Source organism: Cricetulus griseus, chromosome 2, assembly GCF_003668045.3.
Source record: "Cricetulus griseus strain 17A/GY chromosome 2, alternate assembly CriGri-PICRH-1.0, whole genome shotgun sequence".
Taxonomy (NCBI): domain Eukaryota; kingdom Metazoa; phylum Chordata; class Mammalia; order Rodentia; family Cricetidae; genus Cricetulus; species Cricetulus griseus.
The window spans coordinates 324,747,632-324,771,995 of NC_048595.1; the positions used below are offsets into that span (position 1 = coordinate 324,747,632).

At 40.4% G+C, this 24,364-nt stretch overlaps 1 pseudogene; it reads left to right on the top strand.

Moving 5' to 3' along the window:
• Positions 1-841: 841 nt before the first annotated feature.
• LOC100754627 lies at positions 842-5,408 on the top strand (annotated as a pseudogene).
• The last annotated feature ends 18,956 nt before the right edge of the window (positions 5,409-24,364 follow it).

Genomic DNA, 24,364 nt, shown 5'->3' on the forward strand with positions numbered 1-24,364 from the left:
GCATGGCAGGCATCAGACTAGACCCTTCACCTCCATCACCTTTCATGGTACCACCTCCTGTGTGAAAAAGCACAGTCATTCTGTCTCATAGTTGCCAGTGATGGACAGTTCTGCTTCTCCTTCCTAGCTGTCTCTAAGGATTATCTCTGTCAAAAGCAGTAGATACCACAGGTCCAGTTGAAAACAATAAAGATGTTTTGCACAAAGGGGATTCAATAGAAGAAATGTTCCAGAGAATAATGCCTTGAGCTTTCTCGGGGGCTAACACTTGCCAGCCTGCAATGTTTCCTCTGGCTTCCAGGCTGAAATATTTCACTTCTTAAGTAATCTTTTAAGGTCCCATACAAAAGAGAAAAGTCAAACTACCTTGCAAAAATGGATCACAGGCAGGCCCAAGGCCCCGACCCTATTGGGGAAAAGATAACCTGAAGAATTTACCTTTGCAGTGAATGTTCTGAATTATCTGAGGCTGTTTATCTGCACCTGGTAGGTAGGCAAGCACATAGCCTGAATTTTTATAATTGCCTAGAGAGGGCCAGACAATATAAAAGCCATTGCAAGGATGACAGGGGAGTGTTTTGTACCTTGAAGAATCCTCACTGTGTGCAGGTGTAGAGGGAAGGAAACAGTTATCAGGATAATTATGTAAAAAAAATCTATTTTCAATAAAAGGAAAAAACAAACAAAAACAAAAGCTCAGGCAGAGTCCTTATGCTTTAGTTTTTTTTAGAAGAACTGGTTGAACTTGAAACTGACAATTTTTACACATTAAATGGCAATCTCTGACTTTTAAACACCTTTCTTCTGTGGTTTTTCATCTTTTAAAACTGGAGCAGGGGAGATGGCCCAGCTGATGAACTGCTTGGTGAGTAAGCATGAGGCCTCTAGTTCAAGTCTCCAGGAGCTATGTAGAAAGTTAGCCACAACAGAGGGTGTCCATGATCCCAGTGCTGAGGAAATGAAAACAGTAGGGTCCCAGGCACCAGTTAGTCTAGTTGAATGGGAGAGCCTCAACTTCAGAAAGAGAGCAAAAAGATGAAAAGCAATTGAGAAAAACTCCAGAAGTGACCTGTGGCTCCCACATGCATGCACACATGTGAACATACAACAACTATGCAAATATACACAAAGACAAAAATAAAATAGGAAAATTTAAATGCTAACATAAAAACAATCAATAAATAAAAATAAACCAAGGGGGGCGAGCCAGAGAAGGAAGTTGACGATTTCTACTTGGAATACACTAAACTTAAGATGCCTATGGGACATGCAAGGGAAGATGCCCTCCAACAGCTGATGGTAGAAGTAGAAAAAGAGTTTAAATGCATAGAATGGGAGCTCATCAAGAGAGTATTTTAACCCAGAGATACAGTTATCAAAGGCAGCAATATGTAGATAGAGATAGATGCCAGGGGCTGGACACATATCTCCTAGCATGACACAGCTGGGAGAAGGTGCCAAAGCCACTTTCTAAGGAGAATCATCAGGAGTCATTCTTCTGAGTGAGGGCCATGAACAGACAGCATTTCCTAGACTGTCCACCACAATGAGCAAAGAGGGTTGGCATGGTTATTTTGATTCCTGCTGTGGGCTACAGTCCTAGCTCTCCCTATTTCCCAATCACTTCACACTCTAATCCCACAAAATGTGTTACACGAAGGTTTGTTATGTAAGCCAGGCCCTTTGCTGTCCTTCAGGATCTTTGTGTATTCTGTTCTTCCTGTATATTCTGCATCCTTCCTTAATATTCCTGACACAGAAGGGTCACTTTTTGCTATGAATCCCTGCAGCAGAGTCATATACAGGAAACTACTGGATAACTGTCACAGATCATAACAGCACAGCCTAATGAAGGAGAGTGGAAGAACCCTGAAGTGCGTGGAGAACTCTTCCCGCTACCACTGAGCACAAGTTCAAGAGAAAACATGTTGTGATGAAAGATGAGAGAAAGAGAAAAGAGCCCTGAGAGAAGAGGTCCTTCAAAACACCAGAAATGGCCCAATGCTGTGGCAACCCCAACCCCACCCAACCAGGTAGCCAAAGACCCGGCCAATGAACTCAGGCCAGCAGTCTGTGGCCTGACATGCACCTGGCCAGAAAACACACACACACACACACACACACACACACACACACACACACACACCTGTGTTTCTAGCATATTTTCCCTCTGTTAGCATTGAAACTGCAAGGTCATTGTTGGTGTGTAATGTCACATTATCTTCACTGCATTGTTAAAAATACTTCTCTGAACCCACATCTCTACCAGAAGTGAGAAAAAAAATGCTTCTATCTGAGAAAGCCTGTATTTTACACCATTTTCATTATTTTATTTGAGATCACTTACCCTAGCTAGCTGACACCTCTTTATCTGCATTCTGTGACCTGTGGCTTAATGGTACTTCCAACAGCAAAATCTTTGATACTATGAAATGAACCCTAAGTTCGTCAGAGTGCTGTGATCTTTGGCAACTTATTTTACTCAATATATACCAAAAGTTTACCATCCCATTTTCAACATTGGCAAGGTGTTTGACCACTAAAATTAGTGTTACACGAGCATAATTAAGAATATTACACATAAAGTTACAAGAATATTCTGAAGTTATCACATGAGAGACAGATTTCAGTAATTGCTAAAATGTCCAATGCACACGCACACCTGCACACACGCCCACACACACATCTTGCCTGCATGTATATTTTATGGGATTTTTGTCATTGCTGGTCTCAGGGAGCATGCTAAATTCATCCTAAGTGACCATACTCCTGACAATGCTGCAATCATTCTATATTTATATTACAGGGAACAGGGAGTATGAAATCAGGCAACAGAAACGCTTAAGAAACTTTTACTTCCAAGATCTGGCTATTACTTTGTGGTTCTGACATCACTAACTACCTCTCCCCACAGTGCACACACTGACACTGTTGAAAACACAGCACCCAACATCATCAATGAGAATGGTATCCAAGATGCAGTTGCATGGTTGATAAAATCCTTGTTTTTCAAGAGACCTAAGTTTCCTTCATTACAAAAGCAAGAGCTCTGTTCTTTGAAGAGAAACAGGGTGTGGGATAATAACCAAAAGAACTTCATTAAGAATAACACCAGTAGGCTGAGAGGGGAAATGGTGGAGGCTGTGGTGTCGGAGGCGTTATCTCCATGGCACCAACAGCATACTGTTTATAAAAACCGAGGTAGATGATGATTAGAGCTCAGTGTCCCTGAGAAAATGGAAAAAGGTAACACAAGTTGGGTGGACATAACCCAGGATTTTGAAGATGCCTGTCGAGAACTGAAGTTGGGAGAACTGCTTCATGATAAGCTATTTGGTCTTTTTGAAGCCATGTCTGCTACTGAAATGATGGATCCCAAGATAGATGCTGGTATAATTGGAAACCAAGTGAATCGCAAAGTTCTCAATTTTGAACAAGCTATCAAGGATGGCACCATTAAAATTAAAGATCTCACCATGCCTGAATTGATAGGAATAATGGATACCTGTTTTTGCTGTTTGATCACATGACTAGAAGGCCATTCCCTGGCACAGACAGTATTTACGTGCCTTTACATTCATAATCCTGACTTCATAGAGGATCCTGCCATGAAAGCTTTTGCTCTGGGAATCTTGAAGATCTGTGACCTTGCAAGGGAAAAAAAGTAAATAAAGCTGCTGTTTTTGAAGAGGAAGATATCCAGCCAATGACATATGGATTTAAAATGGCCAACAGTGTGACAGATCTTCGAGTTACAGGAATGCTAAAAGATGTGGAAGATGATATGCAAAGGAGAGTGAAGAGTACTCGAAGTTGACAAGGAGAAGAGAGAGATCCAAAAGTTGAACTAGAACACCAACAATGCTTGGTGGCATTCAGCAGAGTCAAGTTTACCCGTGTGCTGCTGACAGTGCTCATAGCCTTTACTAAGAAGGAGACCAGTGCAGTAACAGAGGCTCAGAAACTAATGGTCCAAGCAGCAGACCTTCTTTCTGCCATCCACACTTCATTGCATCATGGCATCCAGGCTCAGAATGGCACTACCAACGGAGACCATCCAGTTATGATGGGTTTTGAGCCCCTGTTAACCAGAGGCTTCTTCTACCCACCTTCTGTCACTATGCAAAAATTATTAAAAGAGAAGAAATGGTCAACTATTTCTCAAGATTAATAGGCAGAACAAAAAGAGTCTGTGAAGTCATGAACTTACCAAACTTACATTGTATTCTGAACTTTTTCCATGAATTTAATGAACAGTCACCATGTGTTCTTTCAAGGTCTCTGTTGCAAACCACTTTCCTCGTGGATAACAAAAAGGTCTTTGGAACTTACCTCATGCAAGACATGGTGAAAGATGTGCTTCAGATCTTGTCATTCCTCCAGTGCTCTTCCCCAAGTGTTGCCTCTATAATAAACACCAGGCTAAGGACTGTATCAACTTGTTACTCACTGTGTTCAGCCATTTTGTAGCCTTGTCCAGATCCATGGCCATAACAGGGCCTGGCAGAGAGACAAACTGGATCACATTCTTGAGGAGTTTGCTACTTTACAAGATGAGGCAGAGAAGGTTGATGCTGTGCTTCACACTATGTTGTTGAAACAGGAGCCCCAGAGATAACACCTGACCTGCTTAGTAACCTGGGTCCTTTACCATAACCTTCGCATTATAATCCAGTATCTGCTCAGTGGCTTTGAGCTGGAGCTGTACAGCATGCATGGGTACTACTACATCTACTGGTACCTCTCTGAATTCCTGTATGCATGGCTGATATCAACCCTGAGCCGCGCTGATGGCTCTCAGATGGCGGAGGAGAGGATAATGGAAGGGCAGCAAAAAGGGAGTAGCAGAAAAAGTCTAAGAAAAAAAAGAAAGTTTACCCATCGAGCCAAGAGATCACAATGAGCCAGGCCTATCAGAACATGTGTGCTGGGATGTTCAAAACGATGGTAACATTTGACGTGGATGGCAAGGTGTGCAAGCCCAAGTTTGAACTTGATAGTGAACAGGTTCGGTATGAGCACAGGTTTGCCCCATTCAACAGCGTGATGACACCACCACCTGTGAACTACCTGCAGTTCAAGGAAATGTCTGGCCTCAATAAATACAGCCCTCCTAATCAGTCTCCAGAGCTGTATGTGGCAGCCAAAAGCACTTCCAGCAAGTGTAAATGATCCTCAAAAACATCCCCAACCCAGACGGTGAGGTCAGTAGGACCATAAAGGTTGCCAAGCCCAACTTTGTGGGTATGAAGCTTTTAGCAGGAGGACACAAAAAAGAGTCAAAGGTTCCTCCCGAATTTGATTTCTCTGTTCGCAAATACTTTCCTGTTTGTGAAGCTGGTGTGAAAAAGACTGTAGAGATGGGTCGTGTCTGCTCCTGGGATATGTCAGTCTGCCTCATACAGTGACGTAAAGTGGATTTCTTGGATGACAGCTTGTTATAAGGAAGATTTTCAGTTTAATACCCTTACCTGGTGGCAGTGAAAACTGCTGTTTTAAAGTGGTTTACTATACTCCATGGGTGTAACTGGGCTGGAATGCATTGGTGAACATTACATAGTTTTATTACAGACTTAGTTATAAAACATTTTTTAATGAATGATTGAGTGAAATAGTGTTTGTAAAGGTTAATAAATTTCTTGAAAAAAAAGAACAACACCAGAAGGTTTAATGTGATCTTCTTCCAAGGGTGAGCAGCTGGCAGATTGAGGCAGAGAATGAAGCAGTGCAGTTTAAAGAGGGGAGATGACAGCATTTCCCACGGAAGATACAGCCATGCAACAAGTGCAAACTATATTGAGCTTCTGACATGGTTCAGGCCCCTATATTTCTGATGCATGTATAACAGCAGTTTATAGCTTTGTCCCCTGGGGAAGGGGAAAAGGTCACCATCCCCTGAGCAAATTGAGAACATGGAAAGAGGGGTGAGGGAGCTACAAGAATGAGAAGGGAAGAAGAGGAAGGATGCAGAGGTCATGAAGGAACAGAAAGGTTGAATCAGGTGTAGATTAGAAGAAAGGATATGTGATAGGTAGGGTTTTAGTGGGGGGGGTAGGGGAGGAAGGGAGGGAGAAGGGAACTAGGATTGTCATGTAATTCAATCTTGTTTCTAATTCAAATAAAAAAAGAAAGAAAGAAAGAAAGAAAGAAAGAAAGAAAGAAAGAAAGAAAGAAAGAAAACAACAGCTTATAGACATAGAAAACAGTTCAAGATCTTAAAGAAATGTGAATGCATGGAACAAATGCTGGCAGGTGACAAACACCATGCTAGAACTTGGAGTTCATGAGAATAGTATTTCTCTGGTTCCAAATTTTGTGTTTTTTTTTAAATAATACTTGTCATACAATTATAAAATAGGAAAAATAATCAGATCACCTGCTGAAAGTGTGCAATTATAAGTAATCAAAATTCCTCCCACAGGATCCAAACAACAAAACAAAAAAACATTGGATCATAAATATTTGACAAGTTCCATTGTCTCCTTATGCTCACTGAGATAAACAACAGGTATTTGCCTTAGGAAGGGAAAAGCCACCACTGAGTCTCAAAGTCTTTTGGGTTTTTTTGTTTTGTTTTGTTTTGTTTTGATATTATTTCACAGTTATAGCAGTCTGCTTCTGGAGATTTCCAAACACCGTGCAGATAATTACAACCTCCATGGTACTGTGCTGCCAAAGGAAAGGGGCTTTGAGAACATACAGCACATGCAACACTGAGATACAGATAAAACCAAATCTCAGTGTCTGTCCTCCTGTTTCAACTTTCTCGCTTAGGGGAAATGTGTATATTATTTCTGTATTCCTTTCAAACACATGCCCCGAAGAATTCCTAGCTAGAAATGAAAAGCCTCTTGACTAGAACTAAAGATATATATCATTGCCCAGATGTCTGAATATTGAAAGGACTCTGTCCTGATCACTGTTGTGCCCACAGACCCCACTTGAATGCCTAGCTCAGAATAGATAATCAGCAAATACTTTTTAAAATTATGGGTACATGCAGACACATGCCTGTGATGTATGTAGATGGTGTGTGCCACAGCACACGGTGGGAGGTCAAAGACAACTTTGTGGAGTCAACTCTTGCCTTCTACCTTTACGTAGGTCCCAGTGATGGAATTTAGGTTGCCAGGTTTGTGCGACAAGCACCTTTACTTAGTAAGTCATTCTGCAGGCCTTAAGTACAAGTTCTTTAAATTAATTGAGTTAAACTCCACCAAAGTCAATTTCTTTGGTGTGCAAATTCTATCATCAAATTCACACAAATCCACAAATCATGCATTTGTTAGTTCAGATGCATTATATTTAGTGTCTTTCCTCTAGGAATATTAAAATCTTTCCAGGTGCAGACATGTAGAAGACTACAGATAGACCCAAGCCTATCACCATGCACAAAACTTAAGTCAAAATGGATCAAAGACCTCAACATAAACCCAGCCACACTAACCCTATTAGAAGACAAAGTGGGAAATACCCTTGAATTAACTGGTACAGGGGACCGCTTCCTGAACATAACACCAGTAGCACAGACACTGAGATTAACAATTCATAAATGGGATCTCCTGAAACTGAGAAGCTTCTGTAAGGCAAAGGACACACTCAGCAAGACAAAACAGCAGCCCACAGACTTGGAAAAGATATTCACCAACCCCACAGCTGACAGAGGGCTGATTTCCAAAATATACAAAGAACTCAAGAGGCTACTCTCCAAACCACCAAACAATCCAATTAAAAAGTTGGGTACAGAACTAAATAGACAACTCTCAATAGAGGAATCTAAAATAGCTGAAAGACACATAAGTGTTCAACATCCTTAGCCATCAGGGAAATGCAAATGAAAACAACTCTGAGATACCATCTTACTCCTGTCAGAATGGCCAAAATCAAAAACACCAATGACATGCTGGAGAGGATGTGGAGAAAGGGGAACACTTCTCCACTGCTGGTAGAAGTGCCAACTTGTACAGTCATTTTGGAAATCAGTATGGCAACTCCTCAAGAAAATGGGAATCAGTCTACCACAAGATCCAGCAATTGTACTCTTAGGCATATACCCAAAAGAAGCACGTTCATACAACAAGGACATCTGTTCAATGATGCTCATAGCAGCACTATTTGTAATAGCCAGAAACTGGAAGCAGCCCCTCTCCCAAAGAATGGATAGAGAAAATGTGGTACATTTACACAATGGAGCAATGGAGTACTACTCAGCAGAACAAAACAATGGAATCTTGGAATTTGCAGGAAAATGGATGGAACTAGAAGAAACCATTCAGAGCGAGGCAACCCAATCACAAAAAGAAAAACATGATATGTACTCACTCAAATGTGGATTTTAGACATAGAGTAAAGGATTATCAGCCTACAATCCACACTGCCAGAGAAGCTAGTAAACAAAGAGGACTCTAAGAGAGACATACACGGTCCCCTGGAGAAGGGGAAAGGATCAAGATCCCCTGAACAAATTGAGAGCATGGGAAGAGGTGGGAGGGAACTAGGAGAATGAGAAGGAAAGAAGAGGAGGGATGCAGAGGACATGAGGGAGCAGAAAGGTTGAGTCTGGGGAAGAATAGAAGATAACAAGAATGGAGATACATAATAGAGGGAGACATTTTAGGTTTACAGAGAAATCAGGCACTAGGGAAATGTCTGGAAATCTACAAAGATGACACCAGCTAACGATCTAAGCAACAGAGGAGAGGCTACCTTAAATGCCCTCCCCTAATAATGAGATTGATGACTAACTTATATGCCACCCGATAGATAGCCCTCATCCAGCAGCTGGTAGAAGTAGAAGCCGACACCCACAACTTATCACTGAACTGAACTGGAATCCAGATGCAGGGAAGGACAAGTGAAGAGCAAAGGGGTCCAGACCAGGCTGGTGAAACCCACAGAAACAACTGACCTGAACATCGGGGAACTCTTGCTCCCCAGACTGATAGCTGGGATACCATCATGGGACGTATCCAAACCACAGGAACGTGGGTTTCAGTGAGAAAACCTCAGAAATCTACAGGACCTCCTGTAGTAGCTCAGTACTTATCCCTAGCATAGGTGTGGACTTTGGGAGCCCATTCCACATAGAGGTATACTCCCTGAGCCAAGACACACAGGAGTGGGCCTAGGCCCTATCCCGAAGTATATGATAGACTCTGATGACACCCTGTGGAAGGCCTCACCATCCAGGGGGAGCAGAAAGGATTTGTGATAGGTAGGGTTTTAGTTGGGGAGGGTGGTAGGAGAGGACAGGAGGGAGAAGGGAACTGGGATTGTCATGTAAAACATCTTGTTTCTAATTCAAATTTAAAAATCTGAAATAAAATAAGATAAAAATAAAATAAAATCTTTCCAGGTACCCAAAATGGGTGTGTCTACACACAGCTTGCTATCGAAAGTCGGAATTCTCCATAAACACTGAAACATGAGTTCTGAGTTACAGGCACATATCACCCATTCTCAGTAACTTAAAACAAATGTTCAGTGAAGTCTGTTCTGAAAATGATTGCTTATTTAAAGTGTAAATGGAAGGAATAGATTTGATTTCTTAATGTGTTAGACATTAGAAATTACCTATCAAAAATAATAATTTAAATATCACCATAATACATTCAGAAGTGGGGCAGAATAAGGAAAAGTAAAAGAAGCCAAACTGATTTGGGGATCAGTGTGGTTTTAAAGATTAAAGTTCATGAGTAATGATGGTGCAGAATCGTGTCCTAACAGGCCCTGGGAATTAAGACTTAAAAGTTGCTTCTTTCAGCTCCAGCTTCCTACAGAATATAACACACTGGGAGTGAAAATGGCCTGCCCCCAAACCCTGGCCCTTCTGGCTCCCAGTTCTGGTATCTTAGGCACAGGGCTAAAACTGTGTGTGCATATCTCATCTTCCTATGTTAGAACACTGATATGGGTAAGACAAGGACAGATGAAAAAATTTTGTGGTTGTTGTTATTGTTTGAGATAGGGTTTCTCAGTGTAGCTTTGGAGCTTGTCCTGGAACTCACTCTGTAGACCAGGCTAGTCTCAAAATCACAGAGATTCACCTGCCTCTGCCTCCCGAGTGCTGGGACTAAAGATATGCGCCACCACCACCCAGTGACTTTTCTTTCTTCACAAATGGAACTCATGTAACCCACAATGGCTCAAACTTACTGTGTAGCTGAGGATGGCATTGAATTCCTGCTCTGACCAACCCGAATTCCCATGCATTGAGATTGCAGTTGTGTACCACCACATGTAGCTTCTTCTCTTCTCCTAATGTAGGTGGGCATTGCATTGGGACCAGAGCCAGGCTTTAAAAAAAATGCCGGGGGCAGCCAAACAGCATATATGTAGGAAAAGAGCATTTCTACTCCAGCAAAAAAGAGTAGAGAATTGGTTACATTAAGGTTTTTATCTCTGCCTCCCTGTGAAGAGCCACTTTTAAAAAACATCATCTGTCTGCTATTCTAGAGATGGAAACATTCAACATTTGCTCATGCATTTCATCTTTCAATGACCCATTTTGAATAGCTTTAAAGAATCAAGTACTATGAATGAGTTTTTTATGTCTATGCCATCAGTGTGAGCATATGGAACTAATACTTAACTCACTTTCAATTGTGACCCCAAGATGGTAAAAGGCAGTCCTTCTCACATCTCAGAATGAATTCCGTAGACCACCACACAGGATTGCCAAGAGGTTTCTGTGTCCTGAAAACTAATGGTGAGAGGTAGATAGAGGCAAATCAGAGGGCTTCTATGTACCAGTTATAGGATTTTCATTCTCCTCTGCCCTAAAATGGGTATGGTAGGGGCTTTGTCTTTACATCAAGATTAGAGACAGGGTTTCATGGAAGCCAGTCAGTGAGGATGCATGCATGCCTTGGGGTTTGGGTGAGTCACATCTGCATGAGTTCATGACAAAAATACTGTATTGAGACAGTAACTAAATTACCACCAATGATGAGTTTAAAAGTCTATATTTTATGTGGATCAGATGTGAAGAGGAATGAAAGTGGAGGGAGAATGTCAGCATAAGGTCTTACCAAAACTGACCTTGAATACAACAAGCTCTCAGAATAGAGGCTGAAGGTAATCTGTTAGAGACACAGGACAGATACTCTGAGAAAACCTTAAACAACCAGTCAGAACAGATTCACTCACCTGAAGAGAACTGCAAGAGTCCCATTGGTGACAGAGGACATCTCCAAAGAACCAATATGCAGCCCTGACCATACAATGAACCCCGTGCATTTGTAATGTTCCTAGCTCTGCCAATCAAGGGAAGCCCCTCCTTCCCCTCACTTTCCTCCAACTCCAAATGTCAGCTGGCATGTCATAAGTAGGACAAGGAGACCACAAGCTCGGGTGGAAAAATACAACTATACACTCCCATTTTCCCCAATTGCTGAGCAAAACTGACATCATGCTGATCATAGATTTGTTCTGAATGCTCAAGAGACCAAAACACTATAACTAGCAGTGACTAGATTAGCTAAAGAACTTTTCTGAAACTTTCCTCCAAGAGGCAAAGAAAATTAGTCTTGAGCTCTGCTTAGATAAAGGCTATTAGGAAACAATAATGTTAGCTTTATGACTTTACCTAAAGAATACACCTTTACAATGTCAAATTATATCTATACATAGAGAGATATTTGTTCCATTAGAGGAACATAAAATCCAGGCTTTATTTTTCTCTCAGATGCAGGATTTATTCATTCAGTCATATATTCATTCAATGAAGGTTGTTGCACGCACAATATATACCTAGTACTACTCAAGTTGTTGTTAGAATACAAAGATTAGGTATTGTGTTATGTGTAAAGGTGACATCTTGGCATGTTTAAAACTAACACAAGATGTCCATGGCCTCTTATAACATACCTTGTCTCCAGGGCAACAGGGAGGGGGTATAAGTAAAAGAACTGAAGTAGAAAGAAGTCTAGATGGCTATGAATATCAAGCAACTCCAGACACCCAACAAGAGCTTCTCAACCCATAGAGGTTTCTGGGCTGAAGCAAAGGAGTTCATGGAAATATGCTGTCATGAAATTTATTCCCTGTGTGACATGACAAGAATCAGGGGAAGAAACGGCTCACAATATTCAGCAGCTGCCCTAAGCCTATCAAACAAAGGACAAGCACCACATTACCTCATTTCTGTGTAAAATATGAAAAGATTGAGAGTATAATAGTGGTTCCCACAAGCTGAAGAGAAGGGGGTCATGGGGAGAGGTGGGTGATCTATAGATCTATAGGTCCTAATTAGATAGGACAGAGGTTCTGACATGCTAGCTCACAGCAAGGTTCCTGTAAATGAGCACAGGTTCAGCATACTTCAAAAAGCTAGAAGAAAGGACCTTGAACAGTTTTACCACAAACAAATGCTAAATGTTTAAATAGATGTGTTCAAACACATGTAGTAAAATACCACAGGGAAATAGGATTTTTATATTTTGATATGTCAATTAATAGACTTCCAGTTTAAAAAATATGTAAGTAAAAAGTATTACTACGCCCCAAACTAAATCCCCCAGTATACAGCTCACAACCCTGTCTTTCCTGACTGCCTTCTTCCAACCTTCCTCCAAGATAAGTATAGATAAACTATACTCAGAACTGCTTCTAGCTAGTTTTGACTGCCTTTAATGTAGCATTACCCTCTCTGTCACAACCCTATTATAGGAAAGAAGAGGGACAGTTGTTTGTCAGGAGTACTGCGGTGCATTCAGATGTGTGCTATGCTCCACGTGACACAAAGAACACAAACTATTAAAATCTGTGTCTCTCTCTTTCTGCCTCTCTGCCTATCTCTCTGTCTGTCTCTGTCTCTGTCTCTGTCTCTCTCTCTCTCTCTCTCTCTCTCTCTCTCTCTCTCTCTCTCTACACACACACACACACACACACACACACACACACACACAAACACACACTTTAAATTCTCTATATGAGATCATGGCACCTAAATCCACTAAGTTACTAAGTTCACACTTCTTATTTCTTCTGATTAGCCCTGACCTCTTGCCTCCCTTCCTCTAGTATAACAGCTTTGCCTTTCCAACAATGCTATCTGCTAAAAGAAAGATTTTGAATATCAGAGTCTTTATTCTCATACTTAACACCTAGGACACACATTTTCCTAATATTCTTTGCACATAATATTTTATGTATAGTCAGTGCCTAATTAGGCAGCTAAAATGGTCATAGGAATACAAATAATATTGCAAGGTATTTTTATCTGATTTAGCAAGCAGTGTGAAATCTTTGTTTTCATATAGTATCAGCCAATTTATTTTACTGACCCTGTTTTTCTTGAGCTGATGTTAAATAAGTCTGGAGTTCGTAGTACATATTGAAGGGGCTGGGGGTTAGGGGGTAAGCTGAGAGAAGCTGCACACATTTATCTTGAATGTAACACACTCTGAGCTAATCCCCAAAGCAAAGGTGACATTATTTGCTTATCCTGTAAGACAGTTAAGCTGCCTAGTGAAATACCATGAAGCACAACCTTCTACCACATGCATTATTCATGTCAACATGGCATCCGCCGGAATTATCAATTAGCCGCCTTGCAACTAGTGCCAATTTTTCCCTGTCCCCACCTCACAAGAACTGTTGCATTTCTTTATTTTTCAAAATAAAATAAAATCCTACTCAGCTTCCAACTGGTCATGGTTGACAGGAAGAACAAGAGCAATCAGATGCCAGCTATGCATTGTAAGAGAGGATCCAAAACCAAAAGCAAGGTTTACATAGTTCAGAAAAGTGTGACAGGCCCAGATTCGTGTGACTCGTTTAAAGGTTATTAGTTTCTAATATCCATGGTTCTCCGTGATGCCATCCCAATCCAGTTTCTGCCTGGTGCAAAGCAAGGGAATTAGATATTCTCACTTGCTAACACCCACTCACCCTGTGTCTGTACCAATGTCAACAAATCTAGCATCATACCTCTGGAAGTGAACCATTTATTTATAAGCCTCAGATATAAAGGAATATGCCCTTTTGGATATTTTAGCCAAATCATCTTAGTGGAATTCCACTTTTGATTAAAAAAAAAGGTTTCTTTCATATTTGTAAAGAAGATATTTAAAATAACCATAGTGGAAAAAAACATTCCAATCCACACTGATCAGAGAGCAATATGAAAAATAAAGCCACAACATTGGTAATACAATAGATAAAGCATCAGATCCTCTTGGTTGGAGAACATCATTCCCTGCTCCACACAGCACCTCTGCAGCCCAAGCTGACAGAAACTCAGCCATTTCACTTCTGTTCCTAAGACTATTATGAGTATGACACCCAGCAAAGACAAGGGAAAGATTCCATAGGGAAAACACCTTGCTTCTTGTCCCCGATGCAGGAATGCCACCTCACTCCACCTTTTACATTCTTGCAGAAAATTCTAGGCATAGACTCCACTAACGTACAAAAGTACTGACAAACTCTATGCTTTAGGAAGGGTAGACTTTTAGAAAATCATGGGGTAATTGATAATAAGACCTATCAATGCAGATACCGTTTTCATCTGCTGATGAGGCTCTCCAAAAAGATAAAAGTTAGGAAAGTGGTAAAGAAAAGGAGGTTAAAAAATAATTAGATCGTGATGCTCATTGAGCCACATTAAGTCCCAAACCTGAGCAATGAGGCTGTGAAGAACATACACAGAGATTGCCTGGCCCAGTTCAAAGTGGATTCCCAGGAGGTGTGCTGCTCCACTAACCTAGTTAGCAGCAAAGGAAAGATAAGAAGAACCAGCATCCCTTGAGGCTTTGCCCTGTGCTTTTTCTACTAAAATTTACTTTCACCAGATTTTGTTTTTAAAAAACAAAACCAATTCATTGCAGTTTCAATTTTGAGATTTTAAATTGCCCGCTGTAAGGTACAGGGGTCTCCCTGCCTTCTCTTTATTGACTGAGACCTGTAAGTTTAACTAAAAAATGTGAAATTAATGGAAGAAAATTCATACACATATTATTAGTATTACCATTACATGAACAGAAGAATCACAGAAAATAACTGAGCACCCCAATGGAGCAGTTTAACTCACAAGACAAGGCTTAGGGTTGAAAGCCAACCTGAGCTACAAAACATGACCATACACCCACATATACCAGGCCCAGACCACAGCATCACAGAGCCACTGGAGTGCAAAGGTCTGAAGAAATTACCAGGAAAACACTCACAACCTCCCATTCCCCACACAAGACAAGGAGGTGGCTGAGACCAATGTCTCCCATCACCCTTCCTGCATCATCTCTACCACATGGAGCCTGCTAGAGCCAGAGATGTCTGAGAACTTCACCTTTCAGCTCCACACAGCTGCAGCAGCAATTCACTCCTTAAGTGTTCTTCCTATTTCTTACTTTCTGTTGTTTCATCTCCACTCTTGCATACACTTCTCACAATGGTTTTGTTTTCCTGTGCAGGTTACTGAGAGCTTAGGATTGCTATGTTTCTTCACCTGGGCTAAATGAGCCATTTTCACTATACCTTACATCCATGTTTCTTTACTTCCTCTCTTATTCCTACACCTCTTCTTTATACTACCCTTGCCCACACACACACTTTTTACTTCTTAATTATAACCTTCCATTGCATTAGCAACCTCTAAATTCTGAGAGCCCCAACAGTGTCCCACCTTTCTCTTCCCAGCAACTTTACCCACCTCAATCTTTTTTCATTTCAAAGTTAATATAATAACATCCTTGCCCACCCAATTTCCCTAATCTTCATTTCCTTTCCTGTTGTTGAGTATTTGTCTTATCTCACAATTCCAAGTCACAGTCCATCACTAGAGAGAAATCAGGACTTCAGGAACTTGAAGTAGCCAGTCGTATCCACAGTCAAGAGCCCAGACAGAAAGGATGCCTGCTTGCACTCAGCTCACTTTCTTCGTCTTTATGAAGTACAGGACCCAAGCCAGGCACTGGTGCTATCTTCTTTTAGGATGGGTCTTCCCACATCAACTGACATAATCAATATACAACTCTTTATACATCAGAGTAGCTGGGCCTAAGAAAGCACAACAATATGGTCACCTAAATGACACTTGTAAAATGACACCTGTTGACATGACAATATGCATGGGGGAAATATCACAAATCCCCACCACTAGATGAAGAGCTACAGGAAACTAATAAACATAAAAAAGGGGAGAAAACTCTGTGTTAGGGATGAGTCCCCTGTAGGTTATCCAATCCAAGTGGTCATCCATAAACACACACATATATATGAGTGGCATTAAATGTACTCAAAAGGCCATATTCATACACACACAAACATGTGTGTGCATACACATACACACACAACAACAACACACACACACACAAAGCACACACACCAATAGTTAAAGAAGGTCATAATTTGAAAAAAATGCGGGGGCATAGGAGGTATTTCAAATGGAAGAGAGTGGTGGACATGATGCAAATACAATACTTACATATGAAATTCTCATTAAAATTTTAATTAAACTTTTAATTAATTAGTTAGTTAATTTTTAAAAGAAATTCAAGAAAAAAAAACTCCCTAAGAACATAAAGATCTGGCACACCTCAACTTCAAAGTCAGAGTTAAGGGTTGGGAAAAGGTTTTCCAATCAAATGGAACCAAGAAAAAGCCAGGGTAGCAATTCTAATATCTAACAAATTAGACTTTAAACTAAAATCAATCAAAAGAGATGAAGGAGGTCATTTCATATTCATCAAAGGAGAAATCAATCAAGATGAAGTCACAATTCTGAGCATATATACCCCAAAAACATTCATAAAAGAAACATTACTAAAACTCAAATCACATATAAAACCTCACACACTTATAGTGGGAGACTTCAACACCCACTCTCACCACTAGACAGGAATACCAGACAGAAACTTAACAAAGAAACAAAGGAACTAACAGAAGTTATGACCTAATTGGGTTTAACAGACATCTATAGAACATTCCATCCAAACACAAAAGAATATACCTTCTTCTTAGCACCACATGGAACCTTCTCTAGCTGGGCATTGGTGGCGCATGCCTTTAATCCCAGCACTCGGGAGGCAGAGGCAGACGGATCTCTGTGAGTTCGAGGCCAGCCTGGTCTCCAGAGCGAGTGCCAGGATAGGCTCCAAAGCTACACAGAGAAACCCTGTCTCGAAAAACCAAAAAAACAAAAAGAACCTTCTCTAAAATCGACCACATACTTGGCAACATAGCAAACCTCAAGAGGTACAAAAAAATTGGAATAACCCCATATGTCTTATCAGACCACCATGCTTTAAAGTTAGAATTCAACAACAACACAAATTGCAAAAGGCCTACAAACTCATGGAAACTGGATAATATGCAACTGCACCATTCCTGGGTCAAAAAAGAAATAAAAAAAAAGAAATTAAAGACTTCCTAGAATACAATGAGAATGAAGACACAACATACCCAACTTATGGGACACTTTGAAAGCAGTGCTAAGAGGAAAGTTCAGAGCACTAAGTGCCCACATGAAGAAACTGGAGAATAGTCACACTAGAGAATTGACAGAACAACTGAAAGCTTTAGAACAAAAAGAAGCAAACTCACCCCAGAGGAGTAGATGCCAGGAAATAATCAAACTGAGGGCTGCAATCAATAAAGTAGAAACTAGGAAAACAATACAAAGAATCAATGTAACAAAGAGTTGGTTCTTCAAGAAAATCAACAAGATAGACAAACCTTTGTCCAAACTTACCAAACAGCAGAGAATGAACATGCAAATTAACAAAATCAGAAATGAAAAGGGGCACATAACAACAGACACTGAGGAAATCCAGAGAATCATCAGGTCATATTTTGAAAACCTGTACTCCTCAAAAGTTGAAAATCTAAATGAAATGGACAATTTTCTAGATAGATATCACTTACCAAAATTAAATCAAGAACAGATAAGCAATTTAAATAGACCTAAAACCCCTAATGAAATAGAAGCAGTCATCAAAAGTCTTCCAACCAAAAAAAAAAAAAAAATTCCAGAGCCAGATGGCTTCAGTGCATAATTCTACCAGAAATTCAAAGAACAGCTAATACCAATTCTCCTCAAAGTGTTCCACACAATAGAAGCAGAAGGGTTATTCCAAACTCCTTTTATAAGGCTTCAATAACCTTGGTACCCAAATCATACAAAGACATAAGTAAGAAAGAGAACTACGGACCAATATCCCTTATGAGCATTGATGCAAAAATACTCAATAAAATACTAGCAAATCAAATCCAAGAACACATCAGAGAAATCATCCGCCAGGATCAAGTAGGCTTCATCCAGGGATGCAGGGATGGTTCAACATAGCAAAATCCATCAATGTAATCCACCATATAAACAAATTGAAAAAGAAAAATCACATGATCATCTCACTAGATGCTGAAAAAGCCTTTGACAAAATCCAACACCCCTTCATGATAAAGGTCTTGGAGAGATCAGGAGTAACAGGAACATACCTAAACATAATAAAGGCAATATACAGTAAACCAGTAGCCAACATCAAACTAAATGGACAGAAACTCAAGGCGATTCCTCTAAAATCAGGAACAAGGCTGTCCACTCTCTCCATACCTCTTCAATATTGTACTTGATGTTCTAGCTGGAGCAATAAGACAACAAAAGGACATCAAGGGGATACAAATTGGAAAAGAAGAAGTCAAACTTTCACTAATTGCAGATGATAAGATAGTTTACATAAGTGACCCGAAAACCTCTACCATGGAACTCCTACAGCTGATAAACACCTTTAGCAAAGTGACAGGATACAAGATTAACTAAAAAAAATCAATAGCCCTACTATATACAGATGATAAATGGGCTGAGAAAGAAATCAGAGAAACATCATCCTTTATGATTACAAACAAAATAAAATACCTTGGGGTAACGCTAACCAAACAAGTGAAAGACCTGTATAACAAGAACTTTCAGTCTTTAAAGAAAGAAATTAAAGAAGATACCAGAATATGGAAGGATCTCCCATGCTCTTGGATAGGCAGGATCAACATAGTAACCAATCCCACATCTGACAGAGGGCTGATTTCCAAAATATACAAAGAACTCAAGAAGCTAGTCACCAAAACACCTATTAATCCAATAAAAAAGAGGGGGAATAAACTAAATAGAGAATTCTCAATGGAGGATTCTAAAATGGCTAAAAGACACTTAAGAAAGTGCTCAACCTCTTTAGCCATCAGGGAAATGCAAATCAAAACAACTCTGAGATACCATCTTTCCCCTGTCAGAATGGCTAAAATCAAAAACACCAATGATAGCTTATACTGGAGAGGATATGGAGAAAGGGGAACACTCCTTCATTGCTGGTGGGAGTGCCAACTTGTGCAGCCACTTTGAAAATCAGTATGGCAATTCCTCAGGAAAATGGGAATCAGTCTACCACAAGATGCAGCAATTCCACTCTTAGGCATATACCCAAAAGATACACATTCATACAAGGACATCTGATCAACTATGTTCAAAGCAGCATTATTTGTAATAGCCAGAACCTGGAAACAACTTAGATGGCCCTCAACTGAAGAATGCATAGAGAAAATGTGGTACATTTACACAATGGAGTACTACTTAGTGGAAAAAAAACAATGGATCTTAAAATTCATAGGCAAATGGATGGAACTAGAATAAACCATCCTGAGTGAGATAACCCAGTCACAAAAAGACAAAAATGGAATGTATTCACTCATATATGGATTTTAGACATAGAGCAAAGGAGTACCAGACTGCAATCCACACCGCCAGAGAAGCTAGGAAACAAGGAGGACACTAAAAGAGACATACATGGTATCCCGGACAAGGGAAAAGGAACAAGATCTCCTGAGCAAATTGGGAGCATGGGGGGAAGGGAGAGGGATCTAGAAGAAAGAGAGGGGGAGAACAGGAGGGGAGAGGAGGACATGCGTGAGCATGAAAATTTAGTCAGGGGAAGAATTGAGGAGAGCAAGAAAAGAGATAACACAATAGAGGGACCCATTATAGGTTTAAAGAGAATTTTGGCACTAGGGAAATGTCCAGAGATCTACAAGTTTGACCCCAATTAACAATTTAAGCAGTGACTGAGAGGCTACCTTAAATGCCCTTCCCCTATATAGTGAGATTGATGTCTACCTTATAGGCCATCCTAGAGCCTTCATCCAGTAGCTGATGGAAGCAGAGGCAGACACCCACAGTTAAAACACTGAGCTGAACTTTGGAATCCAGTTGCAGAGAGGGAGGAGTGATGAGCAAAGGGGTCAGAACCAGACTGGAGAAACCTACAGGGACAGCTGACCTGAACAAGGGGTTGCTCATGGACCCCAGACTGGTAGCTGGGAAACCAGCATAGGACTGTTCCAGACCCCCTGAGCAAGGATGTCAGTTTGGAGGTCTGGGCAATCTATGGGGCCTCTGGCAGTGGATCAGTATTTACCCCTAGTATACAAATGGACATTGGAAGCACTCTCCACATAGAAGGATACTCTCTCAGCCTAGACACATTGGGGAGGGTCTAGGCCCTGCTGCAAATGATATGACAGACTTTGAAGTTCCCCCATAGAAGGCCTCATCCTCCCTGGGGAGCAGAAAGGGATTGGGATAGGGGATGGGGGGAAGGGGAGGAGGGGAGGGAGAGAGAACTGGGATTGACATATAACAGAAGCTTGTTTCTAATAAAAAAAATTATCATGAAAAAAAAGAACATAAAGATCTGGAAGAAATAAGGAAAGTGATACAAGCTGCAACAGAGGAATCCACCAAAGCATCAAAGAGACAGGAATACTGGAGAAAACCCAGCCTGAAATGGTGAAAATAAACCCATAGTATACCATGTTTATTATGGGAAAGGAACACTACCAAGCTCTTTTACAAAACAACTACTATCTAACTACTTAAAGGTAAAGATGATTTTTTTAATGAAAGCAGGAAAAGAAAGAAAATTACAGTTCCATTTCTCTGATGAACACAAGTGCAAAAATAATACATCATGATTAAATTGGCTTTATTTCAGAGAATCAGGGATGATTTAACATATGTAAACAGCAAATGTTAATGGATTCAAGTACAGAAATGCTATGGTCATTTTGATCAGTGTAAAAAATGCTTTCGACAAAACCCAGTATATCTTTGTTTTAAAAGTCCAGAAGAGCCGGGCAGTGGTAGTACACGCCTTTAATCCCAGCACTCGGGAAGCAGAGGCAGGCGGATCTCTGTGAGTTTGAGGATAGACTGGTCTACAGAGTGAGTTCCAGTATAGCCTCCAAAGCTACAGAGAAACCCTGTCTCGGAAAAAAAATAAAAATCCGGAAGACCTCAGAGTAGAAGCAATATATCTCAACATGATAAAGGCTATATATCACAAACCTATAGCCAACTTTATATCAAATAAAGGGAAATTCAAGTATTTCTATTAAGGATAAGAATATAACAAGTGGGTCCAATTTCTCCACTCATTCATTATAGCACTGGAAGTTTTATCTAGTGCAAAAGGATAAGAGAAGCAAATAAAAGACGTACAAATGGGAAAAGAAGAAATCAAACTATCTCTATTTGCAGATTACATACTCTATGTACCTAAGAGACTTTAAAGACTCACACAGAAAACTTTTAGAACTGATAAATGCTGTCATAAAAGTGGCAGAATACATCTTAAAAACATTAGTAGCCTTCATATATACCAATAAAAAACACACTGAAAAAGGAATCAAGGAAACAATCCCAGTCAAGTTAGAGTAGTCTCAAAACTAATTAGCTGATTAATTGATTCCTTGGAGTAAAAACAAAGACAATGATTTTTAAAAATCTCTACAACAAAAACTTTAAAATGATGAAGAAAGAAATTGAGGAAGACACTAGATTTCCCACACTCATGGATCAGAAGAACCAATATTCTGAAAATGAATATCCTACCAAAAGCAATTTACAAATCCAATGTAATCCCAATTAAAATTATAATGACATTCTTTGCAGAAATAGCAAAACCAATCTTAAGCTTCATATGCAAGCACAAAAGACCTAGGATAGTCAAAGAATTCCTGAGCAAAAAGAATACCATCAGAGGTATCACCATACCTCATTTCAAGCTATACTGTAGAGCCATAGTAACAAAAATTAGCATGATACTGACACAAAAACAGACTTATAGATCAAAGGAATAGAATAGAGGACCCAGGGACAAGTGCACACAACTTACAGCAATCTGATTTTTAACAAAGATGCCAAAAACACATATTGGAGAAAATTCACCATCTTCAACAAATGTGCCAGGAAAAATGAATATTTATAAGGAGAAAAATGAAACTAGATGTTTGTTCCTCACAAGAAAGTCAACTCCAATTAGATCAAGAACGTCAACATAAATCCTGAAACAGCAAGAGGGGAAAGTTGGAGATACACTTGGAGATACAGGCACAGGCAAGGATAAAGAAGGACTCTGATCTCTAGGAAAATAAAGCCCATAATCAAGAAATGAGATCTTGTGGAACCAATAAGTAAGCTTCTGTACAGCAAGGGAAACTATCAATTGAGTGGAGAGACAGTACACAGAAAGGGAAAAAATATTTGCCAGCTGTACATCTAAGAGAAGATTAATATCTAGAATATACCAAAAAGATCTAAATATCAAGAAAACAAACAATCCAGTCAAAAATGAGTGATAGAAATGAACAGAGTTCTCTAAGGAAATGATAGAAATACAAAAGTTTATTACACGCCCTTTCCGTGGACTCATCGCAGACCAGGTGAGCCACCCCCTGCTTTTACCCAATTCTTGTCCTAAGCGCCATCCACCCAGATCCCTCCAGGCTTGTCCCTGCTTGAAACAGACACGCCCAGGCAGGGTGGAGCTTCCTGAATCTGGCTTGGTTCAGGACACTCTTCCTTCCCTTTCCGTGGACTCACCGCAGACCAGGTGAGCCACCCCCTGCTTTTACCCAATTCTTGTCCTAAGCGCCATCCACCCAGATCCCTCCAGGCTTGTCCCTGCTTGAAACAGACACGCCCAGGCAGGGTGGAGCTTCCTGAATCTGGCTTGGTTCAGGACACTCTTCCTTCCCTTTCCGTGGACTCACCGCAGACCAGGTGAGCCACCCCCTGCTTTTACCCAATTCTTGTCCTAAGCGCCATCCACCCAGATCCCTCCAGGCTCGTCCCTGCTTGAAACAGACACGTCCAGGCAGGGAGGAGCTCCCCGAATCTGGGTACAGGCCACTCTTCATTCCATTCCCGGCGACCGATCCACCAAGAGGCCTAACGCCATCAGAGTGAGGAGGCTACGAGGAGAGGCAAAACCATCCAGAGCTTCGGACATTGAATTCCTGGCCCACACACACTACAGAGTAACAAGAGGAGATAGAGAGATCCTACCTGCACTCACTGGAAAAAGATATGGGAAGAAGACAGAATAAGAACCGCTCAACAACAGAAAGACCAATATGACACCACCAGAATCTAGGGACTCCACTCCAGCAAGATCTGAAAAGCCCAACACAGTGCATGAAGAAGAGATGGACCTCAAAAATTATCTGAGCAAGATGATAGAGACCTTCAAAGAGGAAACAAGAAAATCCCTTAAAGAAATAGAAGAAAAAGTAAGCAAAAAATTACACGATATGGAGGAAAAGACAAACCAAAATATTCAAGAAATAAACAAATCTCTTAAAGAAGCTAAAGAAACCCAAGATAAAACAACCAAACAAGTGAAGGAAGCTCTTGAAACAGTTCAAAACATGAAAGCTGAATTAGACACATTAAAGAAAACACAGAATGAAGCGATGCTGGAAATGGAAAGGTTGGATAAACGAGCAGGATCTAAAGATGTGAGTATAACTAATAGAATCCAAGAGACAGAAGAGAGAATCTCAGCTATTGAAGACTCGCTAGAGGATATATATTCATCAACCAAAGAAAACCTCAAGACCAACAAATCCCTAACACAAAATATACAGGAAATATGGGACACCGTGAAAAGACCAAACCTAAGAATAATAGGTGTAGAAGAAGGTGAAGAAACACTGCTCAAAGGTACAGAAAACATATTCAACAAAATCATAGAAGAAAACTTCCCCAACCTACAGAAAGATATGCCTATGAAAGTACAAGAAGCTTATAGGACACCAAACAGACTGGACCACAAAAAGAAGTCCCCCCGACACATAATAATCAAAACTCCAAATCTACAGAATAAAGAAAAAATATTAAGAGCTGCAAAGGAAAAAGGCCAAGTAACATATAAAGGCAAACCAATCAGAATCACACCCAACTTCTCAATGGAAACTATGAAAGCCAGAAGGTCTTGGATAGATACCCTACAAGCACTAAGGGAGCATGGATGTCAACCCAGACTACTGTACCCAGCAAAACTTTCAATCACTATAGATGGAGAAAACAAGATTTTCCATG